Below are 24,658 nucleotides of genomic sequence, written 5' to 3' on the forward strand. Positions count from 1 at the left end.
TTGTGTTCCTGACTAGAAGACAAAATGCTGTCTTTGAAACTGTCAGGCTTGCCCCTGACAGTTTGTCTATGTTTTAGTTTTTTCCTCTGCATTTGTCTGTTTCCTGTGTTTAGTATTTCCTGTGTTTTAGTTCCTGTCAAGTGCTCTTAATTTGTCAGCTTCCTGTCTTGTTCCCTGAGTGCTGTGTTCCCCCTCAGTGTGTTTAGTATTTCCTGTCCTTAGTTCCTGTCTAGTGCTCTTATTTTGTCAGCTTCCTGTCTTGTTCCCTGAGTGCTGTGTTCCCCCTCCGCTGCGGCTGATTGGCATCTGGCCACACCTGTTGCCAATCAGCCGGTTCCTATTTGTACCTCCTTTTGTCTTGTGTCAGTTGCTGGATCATTGTATTGTCGTTGCCTCATGTCACTCTTGTGCCTTTGCTACATGTCGTGCTACATCTTGTCCTGGTCGTCGTAGCGGTAAGCTGTTTTTGTTAGCCATTAGCTGTTTCCAGTTTTTCTGTTTTCTGCTAGCTACCTGTTAGCTTCCACGCTAGTCCTTTTGTTTGAACCCTTTGTTTGGTTTTGTCTTAGTATTTATATCAAAATCATGTTTGTTCACTCCATGCCTGCCTCCATCTCTGCATCCTGGGGTTCGTCACCAAATCACTTTGACAGAAACCAGCCGAGAAGAAGGCTCATAAAACTCCACCGGGACTTCAAAGCGGACGGATGGCAGGATCTGCCCAACTTCCAGAGGAACTCTTTCTGAAGTATTTTACAAACTCTTTTTTAACTATTTAATGGAACTCTCTTTGAACTATTTTATGGGACTCTTTTTGAACTATTTGATGAACTCTTTTCGAACTGTTTGGTAACCGAAGGCAACACTGTTTACGACCCACTTCCCTCAGGTAGCAGCTGTGGGAAGGAGGGGTGATAAAGTCAAATAAAGAAGGAGGAGTACAATCTTTGGGCAGAGCGTGGTGCGGGACTGTACAGAGTACAGTGGCCATGTCTCTCCTCAGATCTGAGTCCAAATTAAATGTCTCTATTTGATTCTTTGCCTTTTGTCTTGTTTAACAGATGTCCAAACAGCTCCATTTTTCTTCCATCTGACATCACATAGACGAAGATAAGACCTTCTGGAGGAAAGTTAGCTTAGCTGAACTCCACCAATTTTCTCAAGAGTGGTCAAAAATTCAACCGTAAGTTTGCCAGAAGTCAAATAAAGAAGGAGGAGTACAATCTTTGGGTAGAGCGTGGTGCGGGACTGTACAGAGAGTACAGTGGCCATGTCTCTCCTCAGATCTGAGTCCAAATTAAACTTTGTCTCTATTTGATTCTTTGCCTTTTGTCTTGTTTAATAGATGTCCAAACAGCTCCATTTTTCTTCCATCTGACATCACATGGACGAAGATAAGACCTTCGGGAGGAAAGTTAGCTTAGCTGAACTCCACCAATTTTTTTCAAGAGTGTTCAACAATTCAACCGTTGCCAGAAGCTTGCGGATGGCTACTAAAAGCGCCTTATTGCAGTGAAACTTGACAAATATTAACATAGCTGTATGTATACTTTTGACCCAGCATATTTGGTTCCGTTAAGTACCAGTGATTACCAGGTACCAGGAATTGGTACTGAAGGCAATTGACTATGTTGTTCCCCTTAAGCGGGTTCATACTTTGTCCAATAAAAACTCGCCGTCTTCCATTTATCTTTAAGGTGCCACCTGTTGACTCCTGTCAAAATGTCTGACTTCTCCGCTATATTCCCTCCAGGAAGGTGGGATTGTCCTTTGCACCGTGTTGAATGAGGTTTCCATGATGATGGGTGCTGCCAAGAATATGGGGGAGTTGCCGCTCAATTATTGGTACTTTACCACAAATTGATTAACGTGGACTTGAACAAGTTGAAAAACTTATTCGGGTGTTACCATTTAGTGGTCAATTGTGCAGAATATGTACTGTACTGTGCAATCTACTAATAAAAGTTTAAATCAATCAATCAAAACCTCGCACCTTGATGTCAAGGGCTGTGCGATGTAATAGTCAGCGTGTATATTTTTCGGACTATAAGGCGCACTTAAAACCCTTTCATTTTCTCAAAAATCCACACTGCGCCTTATAACCCGGTTGTGCTCACTAACTTCAAAGATACCTTATTTGGTGCATGGTGTAATGATGAGTGTGAACAGTAGATGGCAGCCACACATAAGAGATATGTGTACTGTATTTTTTGGACCATAGGGCGCACCGAATTATAAGGCACACTGCCTATAAGCGGGTCTAGTGAAGTCTATTTTCATACAAAAAGTGCATCGGATTATCGTACACATCAAAGGAGTCATATTATTAGTATTTATTTTCTAAATGTAAATGACTTCCTTGTGGTCTACATAACATGTGATGGTGGTTATTTGTTAAAAATGTTGCATAGATGATGTTTTATGCATCATCTTCAAGTCGTCTACTGACCGCCGTTTCAGAAGGCCCCGTTTTGAGGGCGGAAATATTTACGTGCCTCCACAGCAGGCTTCACGGTGGAAGAGGGGTTAGTGCGTCTGCCTCACAATACGAAGGTTCAATCCCAGGCTCTGGATCTTTCTGTGTGGAGTTTGCATGTTCTCCCCGTGAATGCGTGAGTTCCCTTCCTCCCACCTCCAAAGACATGCACCTGGGGTATAGGTTGATTGGCAACACTAAATTGGCCCTAGTGTGTGAATGTGAGTGTGAATGTCATCTGTCTATCTGTGTTGGCCCTGCGATAAGGTGGCGACTTGTCCAAGGTGTATAACGCCTTCCGCCCGATTGTAGCTGAGATAGGCGCCGGCGCCCCCCGCGACCCCAAAAGCAGTAGGAAATGGATGGATGGCACTTCGACAGCGTCTTCTCCCCATCATCTTTGTTGTAGCGGTGTAGCGTGCAAGGACAGGGGTGGAAGAAATCTCAAAAGATGGCACTAACTGTTTTAATGACATTCCAACTTTACTTCCAGCTTGAATGACCGTGACTTTCGATCCCTCAAACAGCACTGTATCAAACCAACATTAATCTCTAAAAGATATCACCACATGAGCTCAGGAACACTTCAGAAAACCAATGTCACTAAATACAGTTTGTCGCTACATCTGTAAGTGCAAGTTAAAGCTCTACTATGCAAAGCGAAAGCCATTTATCAACAACATCCAGAAATGCCGCCGGCTTCTCTGGGCCCAAAATCATCTAAGATGGACTGATGCAAAGTGGAAAAGTGTTCTGTGGTCTGACGAGTCCACATTTCAAATTTTTTTGGGAAAAATTCGACCTGGTGTCATCCAGACCAAAGGGGAAGCAAACTCTCCGGACTGTTATCGACGCAAAGTTCAAAAGCCAGCATCTGTGATGGTATGGGGGTGCATTAGTGCCCAAGGCATGGGTAACTTACACATCTGTGAAGGCAATATTGATGCTGAAAGGTACATACAGGTTTTGGAACAACATATGCTGCCATCTAAGTGCGGTCTTTTTGTTTCAGCAAGACGATGCCAAGCCACATTCAGAACGTGTTACAACAGCGTGGCTTCGTAAAAAAAGAGTGCAGGAACTTTCCTGGCCCGCCTGTGGTCCAGACCTGTCTCCCATTGAAAATGTGTGGCGCATTATGAAGCGTAAAATAAGACAGCGGAGACCCCGGACTGTTGAACGACTGAAGCTCTACATAAAACAAGAATCGGAAAGAATTCAACTTTCAAAGCTTTAAGAATAAGTTTCCTCAGTTCCCAAACTTTTATTGAGTGTTGTTAAAAGAAAAGGTGATGTAACACAGTGGTGAACATGCCCTTTCCCAACTACTTTGGCACGTGTTGCAGCCATGAAATTCTAAGTTAATTATTATTTGCACAAAAAAAAAAAAGTTTATGAGTTTAAACATCAAATATCTTGTCTCTGTAATGCATTCATCTGAATATGGGTTTGCAAATCATTGTATTTCGATTATATTTACATCTAACACAATTTCCCAACTCATATGGAAACAGGGTTTGTATAACTCATTGGCTAACTATTTGGTCTTTTGTTTCGCAATATTATGCAAAACCAACTTGTCTTAGCTTCTGGGACCTGCTGATCTGTATTTGGGATCTGCATAAGTCCTGATAATATGCGTGCATTAACAACTTGCCTATTTTCCCTTTTTGTACATTTAAGTGTTTTAACACTCGTTTTAACACTTTGTCTTCGAATGGTATCAATTGAATCGCACCGGCACTATTTTGTAGTTGGCATTAAAAATAATACGCTCCTCAGGCCAAGAAGTGAATATTTTAGAGAAGGCCTGAGGTGTTACACTGCGGGAGTGAGTGATCATGGAGGTGAAGCTACACTGTGCATGGCATGAGTTGATATTTTTAACCCGTGGCTGGGCAACAACAAAATATGAATAAAACAGTCGTTCCTCAACAGCAGGGGATTTACAACTCCAGACCCAAATCCTTTGCCAAGAGCTCAACATCAGCGTTTATAACAAGGGCGTTGTATAGATTTTACTCGTAACGAGTGATCATCAACTCTCATTTACCTTGATTGATTGATTGATTAAAACTTTTATTAGTACATTTTCCGCACAATTGACCACGAAATGGTAACACCCCAATACATTTGTCAACTTGTTTAAGTGGGGCCACTTTAATCAATTCATGGTACAAATATATACTATCAGCATAATACAGTCATCACACAAGTTAATCGTCATTGAATCGTACATTGAATTATTTACATTATGTACAATCCGGGGGGGTTGGATGTTTAGGGGGTTGGGGCCGGGGGGTTAGGTTGGGTTGCTATCAGCAAACTTCAGTCATCAACGCTGAACATATCCTCCCAAGTCAGACCTACACTGATTCAATGTCCATTTCTCAGATGATAAAATTGTTGATGATTGAAGTACGCTGATAGCAACCCAACCTAACCCCTTGGCCCCAACCCCCTCTACATCACACCCCCCGGATTGTAAATAATTTTAAAAATTCAACGTACCCCAGCACCTCCAAAACCCTCAAATGAAGATTCCAAACATCCCAGAACAAGCTAGTCAGGTTACTTCTAGACCTCCACCCCAGATCACACTTCACTCCTACCCACTTCTCCAAAGTGGGCTGGCTCAGGGTGGAGGACAGAGTCAAACAACTTGCATTGAGCCTAGTCTATAAAATCCGCTACACCTCCCTGATACCGAAGTCCATGTCAAACGTTTTCCTTAACGTAAATGACCGCCATAACCACAACACCAGGGGGAGCTCCACAAACCACATTAAACCCAGATTCCGATCTAACAAAGGTCTTAACTCATTCTCCTTCTATGCCACATCCATATGGAGTGCACTAGAAGATCACCTCCAGGAAACTACAACCCTAACCTAACTCTCTCCCACCACCACATCCCACTTAGGTTGGGTTGCTATCAGCAAACTTCAGTCATCAATGCTGAACATATCCTCCCAAGTCAGACCTACACTGTTTCAATGTCCATTTCTCAGATGATAAAGTTGTTGATGATTGAAGTATGCTGATAGCAACCCAACCTAACCCCCTGGCCCCAACCCCCTCTACATCACACCCCCCGGATTGTGAATATTTTCAAAAATTAAACGCACCCCATCACCTCCAAAACCCTCAAATGAAGACTACAAACATCCCAGAACAAGCTAGTCAGGTTACTTCTAGACCTCCACCCCAGATCACACTTCACTCCTACCCACTTCTCCAAAGTGGGCTGGTTCAGGGTGGAGGACAGAGTCAAACAACTTGCATTGAGCCTAGTCTATAAAATCCGCTACACCTCCCTGATACCGAATGAGTAAATAATATAATCAGTCTCAGGCTGGAAACCCGGGGAGCGGGTCCGGACAGAGGCCAGGGGAGAAAAAAAAACCCTCACTAGCCATAGCACACAAAGAACGCACCAGACTTGCAACAGAGGGGAACGAATGAGGGCTACGGGGGGCAGGCTGCTGTTATCTAAGCGGTGCCCTGCATACTTGCCAACCTTGAGACCTCCGAATTCGGGAGATCTTGTATATATATGTTCAAGTATTCCTTATATATATATATATATATATATATATATATATATATATATATATATATATACAAATACTGCGATGAGGTGGCAACTTGTCCAGAGTGGACGTCGCCTTCCACCCGAATGCAGTTGAGATCTGCGACCCCAAAAGGGACAAGCTGTAGAAAATGGATGGATATATATATATATGTATATATCGCCATGTCTCTTCTTCGTTTTTTCTGCTTCGTCTCTGTTATGTTTTTTGGACATTACTACTTGCCGTAGTTTTGAAGCAATGCATGATGGGAATCCGGATGTTGTGTGTCAGTGTATTAACGTGCCGGCTGGAATAAACACAGGCTGAGAAATAGCTTGGTGTCTGCCTACTGTATGGGTTATAGATAAACCTATGGATAACGGAGACATATATAATAGTCTCCTTTTCAGAGAGGACGCTAAAGGTGGAAATGGGGAGAAATTCGGGAAAACGGTTGCCCGGGAGGGGCACTGAAATTCGGGAGTCTCCCGGGAAAATCGGGAGGGTTGGCAAGTCTGCTGCTCAGCCGTCCATCACCCCTAAAGGATTCTGGAGTCGCTCTGCAGGCGTTACGAGCAAAGTGCAACTCCCCGGGTGTTGTTGAAGCACGGCTAGGATGTAAGAACGTCCTTCACTGAGGTGTCCTCAGGTGATGTTTACAGAACATATCATGTAGAAAAGTTTGCTCTCTGCACATGAAATGCATACATAAATATTATTTCCAGCTGAGTGAAATTGTAATGAAGAGAAACAGAGTGATGAATCTGAAAACTGGTGCTGCTTTGAGATGTTGCAATACATCAGGTTTTATTGTTTAATTTGTGCTAATGTAAATGCTAATTAAAATATTTTTTTCACATTGTTATTTTTACACACATTTGTGTAATTCATAAATAAAAACGAATGATTTTTCCTTTTCAACGTATATTTATTTAAATAGAACTTTGTTACATGGCCTTTCCTTTAAACAACACTCAGTCAACGTTTGGGAACTGAAGAGACACATTTTTTTAAGCTTTTCAGGTGGAATTCTTTCCCATTCTTGCTTGATGTACAGCTTAAGTTGTTCGACAGTCCGGGGTCTCCTTTGTCGTATTTTAGGCTTCATAATACATCACACATTTTCAATGGGACTATAGGCAGGCTAGTCTAGTACCCGCACTCTTTTACTACAAAGCCACGCTGTTGTAACACGTAGCTTGGCATTATTTTGTTGAAATAAGCAGGGGCGTCCATGATAACGTTGCTCCAAAACCTGTATGTACCTTTCAGCATTAATGGTGCCTTCACAGATGTGTAAGTTACCCATGCCTTGGGCACTAATACACCCCCATACCATTAAAGATGCTGGTTTTTGACCTTTGCGCCTATAACAGTCCGGATGGTTCTTTTCCTGTTTGTTCCGGAGGACTAAACGTCCACAGATTCCAAAAACAATTGTTCCGTCAGACGACGGAATACTTTTCGACTGTGCATCAGTCCATCTTAGATGAGCTCGGGCCCAGCGAAACCGGCGGCGTTTCTGGGTGTTGTTGATAAACGGCTTTGGCTTTGTATAGTAGAGTTTTAACTTGCACTTACAGATGTAGCGACCAACTTTAGTTACTGACAGTGGTTTTCTGAAGTGTCCCTGAGCCCATGTGGTGATATCCTTCACACACTGATGTCGCTTTTTAATGCTGTACTGACTGAGGTATCGAAGTTCCGTAATATCATGGCTTTCGTGACGTGATTTCTGCAGATTCTTTGAACCTTTTTATGATAGTATGTACCGTAGATGGTGAAATCCCTAAATTCCTTGCCATAGCTCGTTGAGAAATGATGTTCTGAAACTGTTGGACAATTTGCTCATGCATTTGTTGACAAATTCCTTGCAATAGCTGGTTGAGAAATGTTTTTTCTTAAACAATTTGCTCAGGCATTTGTTAACAAAGTGGTGGACCCTCGCCCCGTCCTTGTTTGTGAATGACTGAGCATTTCATGGAAGCTGCTTTTTTATACCCAATCATGTCACCCAATTAGCCTGCACACCTTAGATTAGATTAGATTAGATAGTACTTTATTTATTCCGTCAGGAGAGTTCCTTCAGGAAAATTACAAAAAATTACACCTGTGGGATGTTCCAAATAAGTGTTTGATGAGCATCCCTCAACTTCCCTCAGTCTTTTTTGCCACTTGTGCCAGCTTTTTTCAAACATCTTGCAGGCACCAAATCCCAAATAAGCTGATATTTGCAAATAAAATAACAACGTTAAGTGTCTTGCCTTTGCCGTCTATTCAATTAGTTTAGGTTTAAGTTGGTTAATTGTCACCTGGAACGACTCACTCTCCGAGAAATAGAACGACCGATATTTCAGTCTCTCTTTTTTGATAAAACCAATTGTGGATTCGAGTGCTGCTTTGGAACCTGACCGCCTCCATGCCAACATTCTTTTATATTACACGCAGCTCCTTTGTTGCTTAGCTACCCTTTCATGCATTTACATTCCGAGCCCGGCGTGGTTCTTTCAAACCGCCTGGAACACATTCCACACGTGCACCGCGGTCATCTCCATGCGGTGAATAACAAATCAATCATTCTGCCGTGCAAAGATGAAATGTTCCTTGGCCTCTGGCACGGAGAGTAATGTGGCTTTAAAAGCCAGCGAGGCAACAGAGTGGCAGATATAAAGTAGCTGACAATTCATTGGAATGCATGTTAGTACATTCAAACTAAGCACCCTTTTTTTTCCCCTAGGGCTCTCAAATGAAATGTGTTCTTCTCACAAACAATAAAAACACTTGTCAAGATGAGACGTCATATACAAAAGTATTTGACAACCCATCCATATGATGAGAATCAGGTGTCCTAATCACTTGGCCCAGTGTATACAATCAAGCACTTAGGCATGGAGACTGTTTCTACAAACATTTGTGAAAGAATGAGCCGCTTTCAGTGATTTCCAGCGTGGAACTGTCATAGGACGCCATCTGCGCAACAAATCCAGTCGTGAAATTTCCCCCACTTCTAAATTTTCCAAAGTCAACTGTCTGCTTTGTTATGAGAAAATGGAGGATTTTGGGAACAACAGCAACTCAGCCACCAAGTGGTAGGCCACGTGAACTGACAGAGATTGGTCAGCGAATGCTGAAGCACATAGTGCAAAGAGACTTTCTGCACGGTCAGTTGCTAAAGAGCTTCGAATGTCATGTGACCTTCCACTTTGCCCACGAACAGTACACAGGGAGCTTCATGGAATGGGTTTCCATGGCCGGGCAGCAGCACCTAAGCCATACATCACCAAGTCAATCAATCAATCAATGATTATTTATACAGCCCTAAATCACTAGTGTCTCAAAGAGCTGCAAAAACCACAACACAAACCACAATGACATCCTCGGTAGGCCCACATAAGGGCTAGGAAAACTCACACCCAGTGGGACGTCGGTGACAATGATGACTATGAGAAACCTTGGAGAGGACCACATATGTGGGCAACCCATACCCCCCCACCCCCTCTAGGGGAATCGAAAGCAATGGATGTCGAGAGGGTCCAACATGTTACTGTAAATGTTCAATCCATAGTGGATCCAGCACAACCGTGAGAGTCCAGTCCAAAGTGGATCCAACACAGCCGCGAGAGTCCAGTCCAAAGTGGATCCAACACAGCAGCGAGAGTCCCGTCCCCAGTGGAGCCAACAGGAAACCATCCCAAGCGGAGGCGGATCAGCAGCGCAGAGATGTCCCAGCCGATACACAGGCGAGCGGTCCATCCTGGGTCCCGACTCTGGACGAGCGGTCCATCCTGGGTCCCGACTCTGGACGAGCGGTCCATCCTGGGTCTCGACACTGGACGAGCGGTCCATCCTGTGTCCCGACTCTGGACAGCCAGTACTTCATCCATGGCCCTCAGACCGGACCCCCTCCACAGGGGAGGGTGGGACATAGGAGAAAAAGAAAAGAAACGGCAGATCAACTGGTCTAAAAAGGGAGTCTATTTAAAGGCTAGAGTATACAGATGAGTTTTAAGGTGAGACTTAAATGCTTCTACTGAGGTAGCATCTCAAACTGTTGCCGGGAGGGCATTCCAGAGTACTGGAGCCCGAACGGAAAACGCTCTATAGCCCGCAGACTTTTTTTGGGCTCTAGGAATCACTAATAAGCCGGAGTCCTTTGAAGGCAGATTTCTTGCCGGGACATATGGTACAATACAATTGGCAAGATAGGATGGAGCTATACCGTGTAGTATTTTATACGTAAGTAGTAAAACCTTAAAGTCACATCTTAAGTGCACAGGAAGCCAGTGCAGGTGAGCCAGTACAGGCGTAATGTGATCAAACTTTCTTGTTCTTGTCAAAAGTCTAGCAGCCGCATTTTGTACCAACTGTAATCTTTTAATGCTAGACATGGGGAGACCCGAAAATAATACGTTACAGTAATCGAGACGAGACGTAACAAACACATGGATAATGATCTCGGCGTCTTTAGTGGACAGAATGGAGCGAATTTTAGCGATATTACGGAGATGAAAGACGGCCGTTTTAGTAACGCTTTTAATGTGTGACTCAAAGGAGAGAGTTGGGTGGAAGATAATACCCAGATTCTTTACCGAGTCACGTTGTTTTACTATTTGGTTGTCAAATGTTAAAGTTGTATTATTAAATAGAGGTCGGTGTCTAGCAGGACCGATAATCAGCATTTCCGTTTTTTTGGCGTTAAGTTGCAAAAAGTTAACGGACATCCATTGTTTGATTTCATTAAGACACGCCTCCAGCCGACTACAGTCCGGCGTCTTGGTCAGCTTTAGGGGCATGTAGAGTTGGGTGTCATCAGCATAGCAGTGAAAGCTAACACCGTGATGTCCAGCGTGGAACCGTCATAGGACGCCATCTGCGCAAAAAATCCAGTCGTGACATTTCCTCACTCCTAAATTTTCCAAAGTCAACTGTCTGCTTTGTTTTGAGAAAATGGAGGAGTTTGGGAACAACAGCAACTCAGCCACCAAGTGGTAGGCCATGTGAACTGACAGAAAGGGGTCAGCGAATGCTGAAGCACATAGTGCAAATAGACTTTCTGCATGGTTAGTTGCTACAGAGCTCTGAACGTCATGTGACCATCCACTTAGCCCACGTACAGTACGCAGAGAGCTTCATGGAATGGGTTTCCATGGCCGGACAGCAGCACCTAAGCCATACATCACCAAGTCAATCTATCAATCAATGATTATTTATACAGCCCTAAATCACTAGTGTCTCAAAGGGCTGCACAAATCACAACACAAACCACAATGACATCCTCGGTAGGCCCACATGAGGGTAAGGAAAAGTCACACTCAGTGGGACGTTGGTGACAATGATGACTATGAGAACCTTGGAGAGGACCACATATGTGGGCAACCCATACCCCCCCACCCCCTCTAGGGGTACCGAAAGCAATGGATGTCGAGCGGGTCCAACATGTTACTGTGAATGTTCAATCCATAGTGGATCCAGCACAACCGTGAGAGTCCAGTTTAAAGTGGATCCAACACAGCACAGAGAGTCCCGTCCACAGGAAACCATCCCAAGCGGAGTCGGATCAGCAGCCCAGAGATGTCCCAGCCGATACACAGGCGAGCGGTCCATCCTGGGTCCCGACTCAGGACAGCCAGCACCTCATCCCTGGCCACCGGACCGGACCCCCTCCAGTGGGACAGAGGAGAAAAGAAAAGAAACCGCAGATCAACTGGTCTAAAAAGGGAGTCTATTTAAAGGCTAGAGTATACAAATGAGTTTTAAGGTGAGACGTAAATGCTTCTACTAAGGTAGCATCTCGAACTGTTACTGGGAGGGCATTCCAGAGTACTGGAGCCCCAATAGAAAACGCTCTATAGCCCGCAGACTTTTTTTGGGCTTTAGGAATCACTAATAAGCCGGAGTCCTTTGAAGGCAGATTTCTTGCCGGGACATATGGTACAATACAATCGGCAAGATAGCCTGGAGCTAGACCGTGTAGTATTTTATACGTAAGTAGTAAAACCTTAAAGTCACATCTTAAGTGCACAGGAAGCCAGTGCAGGTGAGCCAGTACAGGCGTAATGTGATCAAACTTTCTTGTTCTTGTCAAAAGTCTAGCAGCCGCATTTTGTACCAACTGTAATCTTTTAATGCTAGACATGGGGAGACCCGAAAATAATACGTTACAGTAATCGAGACGAGACGTAACAAACGCATGGATAATGATCTCAGCGTCTTTAGCAGACAGAAAGGAGCGAATTTTAGCGATATTACGGAGATGAAAGAAGGCCGTTTTAGTAACGCTTTTAATGTGTGACTCAAAGGAGAGAGTTGGGTCGAAGATAATACCCAGATTCTTTACTGAGTCGCCTTGTTTAATTATTTGGTTGTCAAATGTTAGAGTTGTATTACTAAATAGAGGTCGGTGTCTAGCAGGACCGATAATCAGCATTTCCGTTTTTTTGGCGTTGAGTTGTAAAATATTAGCGGACATCCATTGTTTAATTTCATTAAGACACGCCTCCAGCTGACTACAATCCGGCGTGTTGGTCAGCTTTAGGGGCATGTAGAGTTGGGTGTCATCAGCATAACAGTGAAAGCTAACACCGTATTTGCGTATGATGTCACCTAGCGGCAGCATGTAGATGCTGAAGAGTGCAGGGCCAAGGACCGAACCCTGGGGAACTCCACAGGCTACCTTAACATAGTCCGAGGTCACATTGTTATGGGAGACGCACTGCACCCTGTCAGTAAGATAAGAGTTAAACCAAGACAGGGCTAAGTCTGACATACCAATTCGTGTTTTGATACATTCTAATAAAATATTATGATCGACGGTATCGAAAGCAGCGCTAAGATCGAGGACCAGCAACATAGATGACGCATCAGAATCCATCGTTAGCAATAGATCATTAGTCATTTTTGCGAGGGCTATGCAAAGAGTCAGATGCAGTGGTGTAAAGCAGTGGTTTGATAATTGGTCCTGCGGCCCGGCGGGGTTGGGGGGATTTTTGTTTTTTTTATTATTATTTTATTTATTTATTCTTTTTTTTTTGTCATGAAAAAGGGAGGTTTTTTGGGTTGATAATTTTAAGTGTATCTTGTGTTTTTTATGTTGATTTAATAAACAAAAAAAAAATTACATTTAAAAAAAAAAAAAAATTATAATAATAAAAAATTATTCTGCGGCCCAGTACCAATCGAGCCGCGGCCCGGTGGTTGGGGACCACTGGTGTAAAGCACGTTGCCAATGTACTCTAGAGCAGAGGAGACGCCTTCTCTGGATTGATGAATCACGCCTTTCCATCCGGCAATCTGATGGACACGTCTGGGTTTGGAGGTTGCCAGGAGAAAGCTATATATTTCAGACTGTGTGTGCCGAGTGTGAAATTTGGTGGAGGAGGAATTATGGTGTGGGATTGTTTTTCAGTAGTTGGGCTCGGTTGGTAGAGCGGCCGTGCCAGCAACTTGTGGGTTGCAGGTTCGATCCCCGATTACACCATCCTAGTCACTGCCGTTGTGTCCTTGGGCAAGACACTTTACCCACCTGCTCCCAGTGCCACCCACACTGGTTTAAATGTAACTTAGATATTGGGTTTCACTATGTAAAGCACTTTGAGTCACTAGAGAAAAAGCGCTATATAAATGTAATTCACTTCACATCACTTCCAGTGAAAGGAACTTTGAATGCTCCGAGATACCAAAACATTCTGCACAATTCCATGCTCCCAACCTTGTGGGAACAGTTTGGAGCGGGCCCCTTCCTATTCCGAAATGACTGTGCACCAGTGCACAAAGCAAGGTCCATAAAGACATGGACGACAGAGTCGGGTGTGGATGAACTTGACTGGCCTGCACAGAGTCCTGACCCTGAACCTGATAGGACACTTTTGGGATGAATTACAACGGAAACTGAGAGCCAGGCCTTCTCGACTAACATCAGCGTGTGATCTTACCGATGCGCTTTTGGAAGATTGGTAGAAAATTCCTATAAACTCACTCCGCAACCTTGTGGACAGCCTTCCCAGAAGAGTTGAAGACGGCACTTCAAGTTCGTATGTGAGTCAGGGCAGGTGGCCAAATACTTATGGAAATGAGCTAATGAGCTAAAAATTCTAGCATAATGACAGATTGTTGTGGTAGTTTTCACCTCCAAAACCAGCTAAACTAGCAAAACTAGCTAAAAAAAAGCTAGGATGCTAAAATGCTAAAAACACTATCTTAATGACAGATTAAATGCATCAAGTCAAGTAACAAAAATATCAGCAAAATGAACTAAAAATAGTAGCATAATGACAGATTGTTGTGGTAGTTTTCACCTCCAAAACCAGCACGATATAGAGATTTGGTTGGTCGAAATTTCGTCTGAACGCTGAGGAGCCAAAGCCGAATTGAAATGCTAACGGTTAGCACGCTAGCCAGATAGCGCCAAGTAACAAAAAATATGTGCAAAATGAGCTAAAAACACCAGCATATACTTTAGTACTATGCTAACATGTTAGCATTAGTTGAATACCTGACACTGAACTGCTAAACTAGCTAAAAAATAGCTAGGATGCTAAAATCCAAAAAACACTAGCCTAATAACAGATTAAATGCATCAAGTCAAATAACAAAAATATCAGCAAAAAAAGCTAAAAATACTAGCATAATGACAGATTGTTGTGGTAGTTTTCACCTCCAAAACCAGCACAATATAGAGATTTGGTTGGTAGAAAATTTGTCCGAACGCTGAGGAGCCAAAGCCGAATTGAAATGCTAACGGTTAGCACGCTAGCCAAATAGCGCCAAGTAACAAAATATGTGAGCATAATGAGCTAAAAACACCAGCATATTCTTCAGTACTATGCTAACATGTTAGCATTAGTTGAATACCTGACACTGAACTGCTAAACTAGCTAAAAAAAGCTAGGATGCTAAAATGCTAAAAACACTAGCTTAATAACAGATTAAATGCATCAAGTCAAGTAACAAAAAATATCCGCAAAATGAGCTAAAAATACTAGCATAATGACGGATTGTTGTGGTAGTTTTCACCTCCAAAACCAGCACAATATAGAGATTTGGTTGCTAGAAAATTCGTCTGAACGCTGAGGAGCCAAAGCCAAATTGAAATGCTAACGGTTAGCACGCTAGCCAGAGAGCGCCAAGTAACAAAACATATCAGCAAAATGAGTTAAAAATACTAGCATAATGACAGATTGTTGTGGTAGTTTTCACCTCCAAAACCAGCAAAATATAGAGATTTGGTTGGTAGAAATTTTGTCTGAACGCTGAGGAGCCAAAGCCGAATTGAAATGCTAACGGTTAGCACGCTAGCCAGATAGCGCCAAGTAACAAAAAATATGAGCAAAATGAGCTAAAAATACTAGCATAATGACAGATTGTTGTGGTAGTTTTCCCCTCCAAAAACAAGAACAATGTATAGATTTTCTTCAAAGAATTCGGAAAATGCAAATTGAAATAAAATGTGTCATGAGTGTTTTAAGAACATCATTTCAACAAAAACATGAAAACAAATGTATTGATGTTTTACCCGTTGATTGGTAACATATCGGTTCAAATGTTAGCTTGTCAGGCTTGTTTCCTGTCAGCGCTCTTATTTTGGTTCCATTTCCTGCATGCGTCCCTGAGGGGCTCATTTCCCTCCCCGGTCCCTGATTGGCAGCCTGGCACACCTGGTTGCGGTTGCCAATCAGGCTACTATGTATGCCTGCCTCGCCCTCCAGTCAGGGCTCGATGATTGCATCCTCTTGCCTGAACCCTGTTATCCCGTTTCCAGGTTCCTGTTGGCTGATTTCTGGTTCTTGTATTCCCTGCATGTGCACTTAACACTTTGTTTTTAGACATTAAAGTCATGTTTTCCTGCCTTACGCCTGCAATCTCCGCATCTTGGGGAGATTGAAAAAAATATATATGTATATATATATATGGATTATATATATAAATTGTTGTATGTTCTCAAAGACGGCGTGCTGTAAAAGCGTCATAGGAGAGAGGAGTTTAAGATGCTGCCTGTGCAGAAGGTCTCGATGTAGAGGTCCTGTTGTTTCTCCTCTGCTGGGCTGTCACTTCATCAGTATCAGTGAGATATGAGCTGCAGACAGTAAGAATTATCTCAGTGGTGCCTCTGAACAACAAGTGAAAGTGTGCTAATGACAGCTGGGGGCAGCTCAGTAGACACTTTGTAATTCATGGCCGCCAATGGACCGGTTCGCCGTTCATGCGTTGTAATTATACGGGGAAAATGTTCTATGACTGACTATCAAAATCAGGGGTTTCTAAATTTGTTGACTTGGAGGACCCATTGGGCTAAAAATGTCTGGGCGAGGGCTGAAAGCCGACTGAAAAAAACAGGGAGGCTATTTCATCCCTAGAGGCCTGTTTTCGCAGCGAAACCCGCGAAACACTTCATATTGTCCGGTCTGCTTGCATCCAGGACCACCAACACGTCATACGGTCCGGTCCATGAGCATCCAGAACCGCGAACACATCATATTGTCCCGTCTACATGCATCCAGGACCACCGACATGTCACATTGTCCGATCAGCACGCTACTAGGACCACCAACATGTCATATTGTCCGTTCCGCACGTTACTAGGACCACAGACACGTCAAAGTATCCGGTCCGCATACATCCAAGACCACAGACATGTCATATTGTCCGGTCTGCATGCTACAAGGACCACGGACATCTGAAATTGTCCTGTCCGCACGCATCCAAGACCACAGACATGTCATATTGTTCGGTCTGCACACATCCAAGACCATAAACATGTCATATTGTCCGTTCCGCATGTTACTAGGACCACGGACACGTCAAATTATCCGGTCCGCATACATCCAAGACCACAGATATGTCATATTGTCCAGTTTGCACGCTACTAGGACCACGGACATGTGAAATTGTCCTTTACTCACACATCCAAGACCACAGACATGTCATATTGTCCGGTCTGCATGCATCCAAGACCACCAACATGTCATATTATCCGTTCCGCACGTTAATAGGACCACGGACATGTCAAATTATCCGGTCCGCATACATCCAAGACCACAGACATGTCATATTGTCCGGTCTGCACCCTACTGGGACCACGGACAGACCACATTGTCCGGTCTGCACGCTGCTAGGAACACGGAAACGTGAAATTGTCTGGTCCGCACGCATCCAAGACACCAGACTTGTCATATTGTCCAGGCGTCACGTTACTAGGACCACGGACACGTCAAATTATCCGGTCCGCATACATCCAAGACCACAGACATGTCATATTGTCCGGTCTGCATGCTACTAGGACCACCGACATCTGAAATTGTCCTGTCTACACGCATCCTAGACCACAGACATGTCATATTGTCCTGTCTGCACGCATCCAAGACCATAAACATGTCATATTGTCCATTCCACATGTTACTAGGACCATGGACACGTCAAATTATCCGGTCTGCATAGATCCAAGACCACCTACATGTCTTATTGTCTGATCTGCATGCTACTAAGACCACGGACATGTGAAATTGTCCTGTCCGCATGCATCCAAGACCACAGCCATATCATATTGTTTGGTCCGCACGTTACTAGGACCACGGACACGTCAAATTATCCGGTCCGCATACATCCAAGACCACCGGCATGTCTTATTGTCTGATCTGCATACTAGTAAGACCACGGACATGTGAAATTGTCTGATACACAAGCATCCAAGACCACAAACATACCATATTGTTTGGTCCGCACTTTACTAGGACCACGGACAAGTCCAATATTCCGGTCCGCACGTTACTAGGACCACAGACACGTCAAATTATCCGGTCAGCATACATCCAAGAACACAGACATGTCATATTGTCCAGTTTGCACGCTACTAGGACCACGGACATGTGAAATTGTCGGGTACACAAGCATCCAAGACCACAGACAAGTCAGAAGGTCTGGTAGGCACGCATCCAAGACCACAGACATGTCATATTGTCTGGTCTGCACGCTACTAGGACCACGGACATGTGAAATTGTCCGGTCCACACACATCCAAGACCACCGACAAATAATATTGTCCGTTCTACATAAATCCAAGAGCACAGACATGTCATATTGTCCGGTCTACACGCTACTAGGACCACCGACATGTGAAATATTCCTGTCCGCACGCATCCAAGACCACCGACATGTCATATTGTCTGATCTGCACGCTACTAAGACCACAAACATGTGAAATTGTCCTGTCCGCTTGCATCCAAGACCACACACAAATAATTTTGTCCGGTCTGCAAGTTACTAGGACCACGGACACGTCAAATATTCCGGTCCGCACGTTACTAAGACCACTGAAACATCAAATTATCCGGTCCGCATACATCCAAGACCACAGACATGTCATATTGTCCGGTCTGCATGCTATTAGGACCACCGACATCTGAAATTGTCCTGTCCGCATACATCCAAGACCACAGACATGTCATATTGTCTGTTCCGCATGTTACTAGGACCACGGACATGTCAAATTATCCGGTTCGCATACATCCAAGACCACAGACATGTCATATTGTCCGGTCTGCATACTACTAGGACCACCGACATCTGAAATTGTCCTGTCCGCACGCATCCAAGACCACAGACATGTCATATTGTCCTGTCTGCACGCATCAAAGACCACCAACATGTTATATTGTCCATTCCACGTTACTAGGACCACGGACATGTCAAATATTACGATCTTCACGTTACTAGGACCACTGACACGTCAAGTTATCCGGTCAGCATACATTCAAGGCCACAGACATGTCATATTGTCCAGTCTGCATGCTACTAGGACCACCGACATCTGAAATTGTCCTGTCCGCACGCCTCCAAGACCACAGACATGTCATATTGTCCGGTCCGCACGTTACTAGGACCACAGACACGTCAAATTATCCGGTCCGCATACATCCAAGACCACAGACATGTCATATTGTCCGGTCTGCATGCTACTAGGACCACCAACATCTGAAATTGTCCTGTACGCACGCATCCAAGACCACAGACATGTCATATTGTCCGGTCTGCACATATCCAAGACCATAAACATGTCATATTGTCCGTTCCGCATGTTACTAGGACTACGGACACGTCAAATTATCCGGTCCGCATACATCCAAGACCACAGACATGTCATATTGTCCAGTTTGCACGCTACTAGGACCACGGACATGTGAAATGGTCCGGTACGCACGCATCCAAGACCACAGACATGTCATATTGTCTGGTCTGCATGCATCCAAGATCACAGACATGTCATATTGTCCGGTTTCCACGCATCCAAGACCACCAACATGTCATATTGTCCGTTCCCCATGTTACTAGGACCACAGAGATGTCAAATTATCCGGTCTGCACACATCCAAGACCACCAACATGTCATATTGTCCGTTCCGCACGTTAGTAGGACCACGGACATGTCAAATTATCCGGTCCGCATACATCCAAGACCACAGACATGTCATATTGTCCGGTCTGGATGCTACTAGGACCACCGACATTTGAAATTGTCTGGTACACAAGCATCCAAGACCACAGACATGTCATACTGTCTGGTCTGCACTCATCCAAGACCACCAACATGTCATATTGTACGATCCACACGTTACTAGGACCATGGACACGTCAAATTATCCGGTATGCATAGATCCAAGACCACCTACATGTCTTATTGTCTGATCTGCATGCTACTAAGACCACGGACATGTGAAATTGTCCTGTCCGCATGCATCCAAGACCACAGACCTGTCATATTGTTTGGTCCGCACTTTACTAGGACCACGGACAAGTCCAATATTCCGGTCCGCACATTGCTAGGACCACTGGACACGACAAATTATCCGGTCCGCATACATCCAAGACCACAGACATGTCATATTGTCCAGTTTGCACGCTACTAGGACCACTGACATGTGAAATTGTCTGGCAGGCTCGCATCCAAGACTACCGACCTGTCATAGTGTCCGGTCCGCATGTTACTAGGACCACGGACACGTCAAATTATCCGGTCCGCATGCATCCAAGACCACAGACATGTCATATTGTCCGGTCTGGATGCTACTAGGACCACCGACATTTGAAATTGTCTGGTACACAAGCATCCAAGACCACAGACATGTCATACTGTCCGGTCTGCACGCATCCAAGACCACCGACATGTCATAATGTACGATCCACACGTTACTAGGACCACAGACACGTCAAATTATCCGATCTGCATACATCCAAGACCACCGACATGTCTTATTGTCTGATCCTCATCCTACTAAGACCACGGACATGTGAAATTGTCCTGTCCGCATGCATCCAAGACCACAGACATATCATATTGTTTGGTCCGCACGTTACTAGGACCACGGACAAGTCCAATATTCCGGTCCGCACGTTATTAGGATCACGGACACGTCAGATTATCCGGTCCGCATACATCCAAGACCACAGACATGTCATATTGTCCAGTTTGCACGCTACTAGGACCACGGACATGTGAAATTGTCTGGTACACAAGCATCCAAGACCACCAACATGTCATATTGTCCGGTCCGCACGCATCCAAGACCACCGACATGTCCTAGTGTCCGGTCCGCACGTTACAAGGACCACGGACACGTCAATTTATCCGGTCCGCATACATCCAAGACCACCGACATGTCTTATTGTCTGATCCGCATGCTACTAAGACCACGGACATGTGAAATTGTCCTGTCCGCATGCATCCAAGACCACAGACGTGTCATATTGTCCGGTCTGCACAAATCCAAGACCACCAACATGTCATATTGTACGATCCACACGTTACTAGGACCATGGACACGTCAAATTATCCGGTCCGCATACATCCAAGACCACAGACATGTCAGGCGTGTCTTAATGAAATTAAACAATGGATGTCCGCTAACTTTTTGCAACTCAACGCCAAAAAAACGGAAATGCTGATTATCGGTCCTGCTAGACACCGAACTCTATTTTATAATACAACTCTAACATTTGACAACCAAACAATTAAACAAGGCGACACGGTAAAGAATCTGGGTATTATCTTCGACCCAACTCTCTCCTTTGAGGCACACATTAAAAGCGTTACTAAAACGGCCTACTTTCATCTCCGTAATATCGCTAAAATTCGCTCCATTCTGTCCACTAAAGACGCTGAGATCATTATCCATGCGTTTGTTACGTCTCGTCTCGATTACTGTAACGTATTATTTTCGGGTCTCCCCATGTCTAGCATTAAAAGATTACAGTTGGTACAAAATGCGGCTGCTAGACTTTTGACAAGAACAAGAAAGTTTGATCACATTACGCCTGTACTGGCTCACCTGCACTGGCTTCCTGTGCACTTAAGATGTGACTTTAAGGTTTTACTACTTACGTATAAAATACTACACGGTCTAGCTCCATCCTATCTTGCCGATTGTATTGCACCATATGTCCCGGCAAGAAATCTGCGTTCAAAGGACTCCGGCTTGTTAGTGATTCCCAAAGCCCAAAAAAAGTCTGCGGGCTATAGAGCGTTTTCCGTTCGGGCTCCAGTACTCTGGAATGCCCTCCCGGTAACAGTTCGAGATGCCACCTCAGTAGAAGCATTCAAGTCTCACCTTAAAACTCATTTGTATACTCTAGCCTTTAAATAGACTCCCTTTATAGACCAGTTGATCTGCCGTTTCTTTTCTTTTTCTTCTATGTCCCACTCTCCCTTGTGGAGGGGGTCCGGTCCGATCCAGTGGCCATGTACTGCTTGCCTGTGTATCGGCTGGGGACATCTCTGTGATGCTGATCCGCCTCCGCTTGGGCTGGTTTCCTGCTGGCTCCGCTGTGAACGGGACTCTCGCTGCTGTGTTGGATCCGCTTTGGACTGGACTCTCGTGACTGTGTTGGATCCATTGTGGATTGAACTTTCACAGTATCATGTTAAACCCGCTCGACATCCATTGCTTTCCTCCTCTCTAAGGTTCTCATAGTCATTATTGTCACCGATGTCCCACTGGGTGTGAGTTTTCCTTGCCCTTATGTGGGCCTACCGAGGATGTCGTGGTGGTTTGTGCAGCCCTTTGAGACACTAGTGATTTAGGGCTATATAAGTAAACATTGATTGATTGATTGATTGATATTGTCCGGTCTGCACCCTACTGGGACCACGGACGGACCACATTGTCCGGTCTGCAAGCTACTAGGAACACGGAAACGTGAAATTGTCCGGTCCGCACGCATCCAAGACCACAGACATGTCATATTGTCCGGTCTGCATGCTACTAGGACCACCGACGTCCGAAATTGTCCTGTCCGCACACATCCAAGACCACCGACATGTCATAATGTATGATCCACACATTACTAGGACCACAGACACGTCATATTTTCCGGTCCGCATACATCCAAGACCACCGACATGTCTTATTGTCTGATCTGCATGCTACTAAGACCACGGACATGTGAAATTGTCCTGTCCGCATGCATCCAAGACCACAGACATATTCCATTGTTTGGTCCGCACGTTACTAGGACCACGGACAAGTCCAATATTCCGGTCCGCACGTTACTAGGACCACTGACATTTCAAATTATCCGGTCCGCATTTATCCAGGACCACCATGTCTATCCTCCAAGGTAAAACATATCAAATCCAAATATATATTTTCAGTTTTAATACATTTTTGAAAAAGCTACAGGGACCCACTAGGGCGGCACTGAAGAGTCCTAACCAAGGTCACGCCTGTCTCCTTTGAGTCTGGAAGTCTGTCAAACATTCCCAACGGAGGCATCGGCGCATATTTAAACCGAACAGGCGCCGCCGTGTCATTTTCGCCATTGATTCAGAACTCATCTTTGCTCAGACTTGCTGGAGTGGAAAAGCTCGGAGCTTGTAAAATCCACTCCAGAATCTCCTTCAACTTTAGGATCATTGTGGAGGCAAAAGTCGTTTTGGCTCACGACAAGACTGGCTGGGAGCGAACAATCACTCATGGCTCCCCCCTGATGCCCGACTAACGGTGCGTGACAGGGTCGTCTTGTCGCCACCCTCCCTAAAAAAGAAAATAGTTCCCCGTTTGCCAGCAGGTGCGATAGAATAGACGGAGCAAATGAAATAAGCTACAGTGTAAACATGCCATGCACATTGCAGAGAACTCTTGTTTAGTGTCCCAAGTCCGGCCCTAGGGCCATTTGCAACCTGTAGCTTATTTGGTAATAGCCCGCGGCATATTTGTTAGTAATATTAGCACACCTGTCCCACACCTGAATTGATAACAGGTTAAAGGTCTTATTATTATAATCAAATGACAGCAGTCATGTGATTATTCTCTAATATGCGTGATTTGGCCCACTTATAATGACGATAACAAACAAAATATTGTTTTTCATAAGCTGTGTACTAGTAAAGTATGTCTGGGTGGAGGTCCTGCTTTGGAAAAAAATGGTACCCCTTTCAGATTTCACATTTAGTTCCCGTTAAATTATTCAAAAGTTGCACAATGAGATGTAAGCATGGGATCATGTGTACAATCCTGTAACGTTCTGTTAGTAAAATATTTATTTTTATTAGTATACCGTATTTCCTTGAATTGCGCTAATTAATTTAAAACCTCTTCTCACTCCGGCGTTTACCAAAGGCATGTGGTAAAGGCAAGCGTGCGCTAATTATTTTAAAACCTCTTCTTACAAAAAGCGTAAATTTAGGCCTGCGCTTATACATGTGAGTGTGATGTAAGGATACCATCATGAAAAGCACATTTAATAAAAAAAAATGTATTATGGTCTTACCTTTACTTATAAATGAAGTCCATGCGCAGCTCCTTCTGATCAAAAGCATCAATAACTTCTTCATAGTAGTCTTCCTTATCTTTCTTCAGTTTTAAAAGTCTCTCCGTCTCGATGGAGATCTTCCTTTATTACCTCCTGCTTCCATTGAAAAACCAGTTTAAAAAACTGTTTTATTTTAGATATGTAATCCTCCATGTTAAAAGTCCAAGCGAGATGAAAAAATAAACGATCGCTGCTCACTCTTGCTGCTTGTTGTCACTTCTTCTGCAGCCGAGTAGTCGCAAGAAGGATCACTAGCGCCCTCTACCACCAGGAGGCGGGAGTCATTTAGTGACTCATATTTGACACACGCAGCTACGGTATATTAATAAAACATAGCTGCTTACTGTTCTTTTTAGCATATTCAATAGCTTGGACCTTGAATCCTACTGAGTAGCTCTTAATCTTCTTCCCTTTATGCGATTTCAAATTATTGAAATCAGCCTCCTCCATTTTGAAAATGATGAAAGGCGAAGTGTCACTCGTGACGTGACGAGTTTGACCCGGTGGAAATTCCAGGCAAATGCTAATTATTTGGCAAAACGAGTTTGACCCGGCGGAAATTCTAGACATGTGCTAATAAAAATAATATCTTGCGAAACAAGTTTGACCCGGCAGTAATTCTCGACAGGCGCATACTATATACCCGCCGGCAATTCAAGGAAATACGGTATACATGTTACGACATACAACTCGAAACTTGCAACGAGGGTTGAGGGGGCGAGCATGCGGTCCGAAGCGACCAGCCACTACGGGCGGTGCTTGGCTTCCCGTCATACCACATGGGGTGAGGCGTCGAAAACATGGGATT

This window comes from Nerophis ophidion, linkage group LG25 (genome assembly GCF_033978795.1).
Source record: "Nerophis ophidion isolate RoL-2023_Sa linkage group LG25, RoL_Noph_v1.0, whole genome shotgun sequence".
NCBI classification, from domain to species: domain Eukaryota; kingdom Metazoa; phylum Chordata; class Actinopteri; order Syngnathiformes; family Syngnathidae; genus Nerophis; species Nerophis ophidion.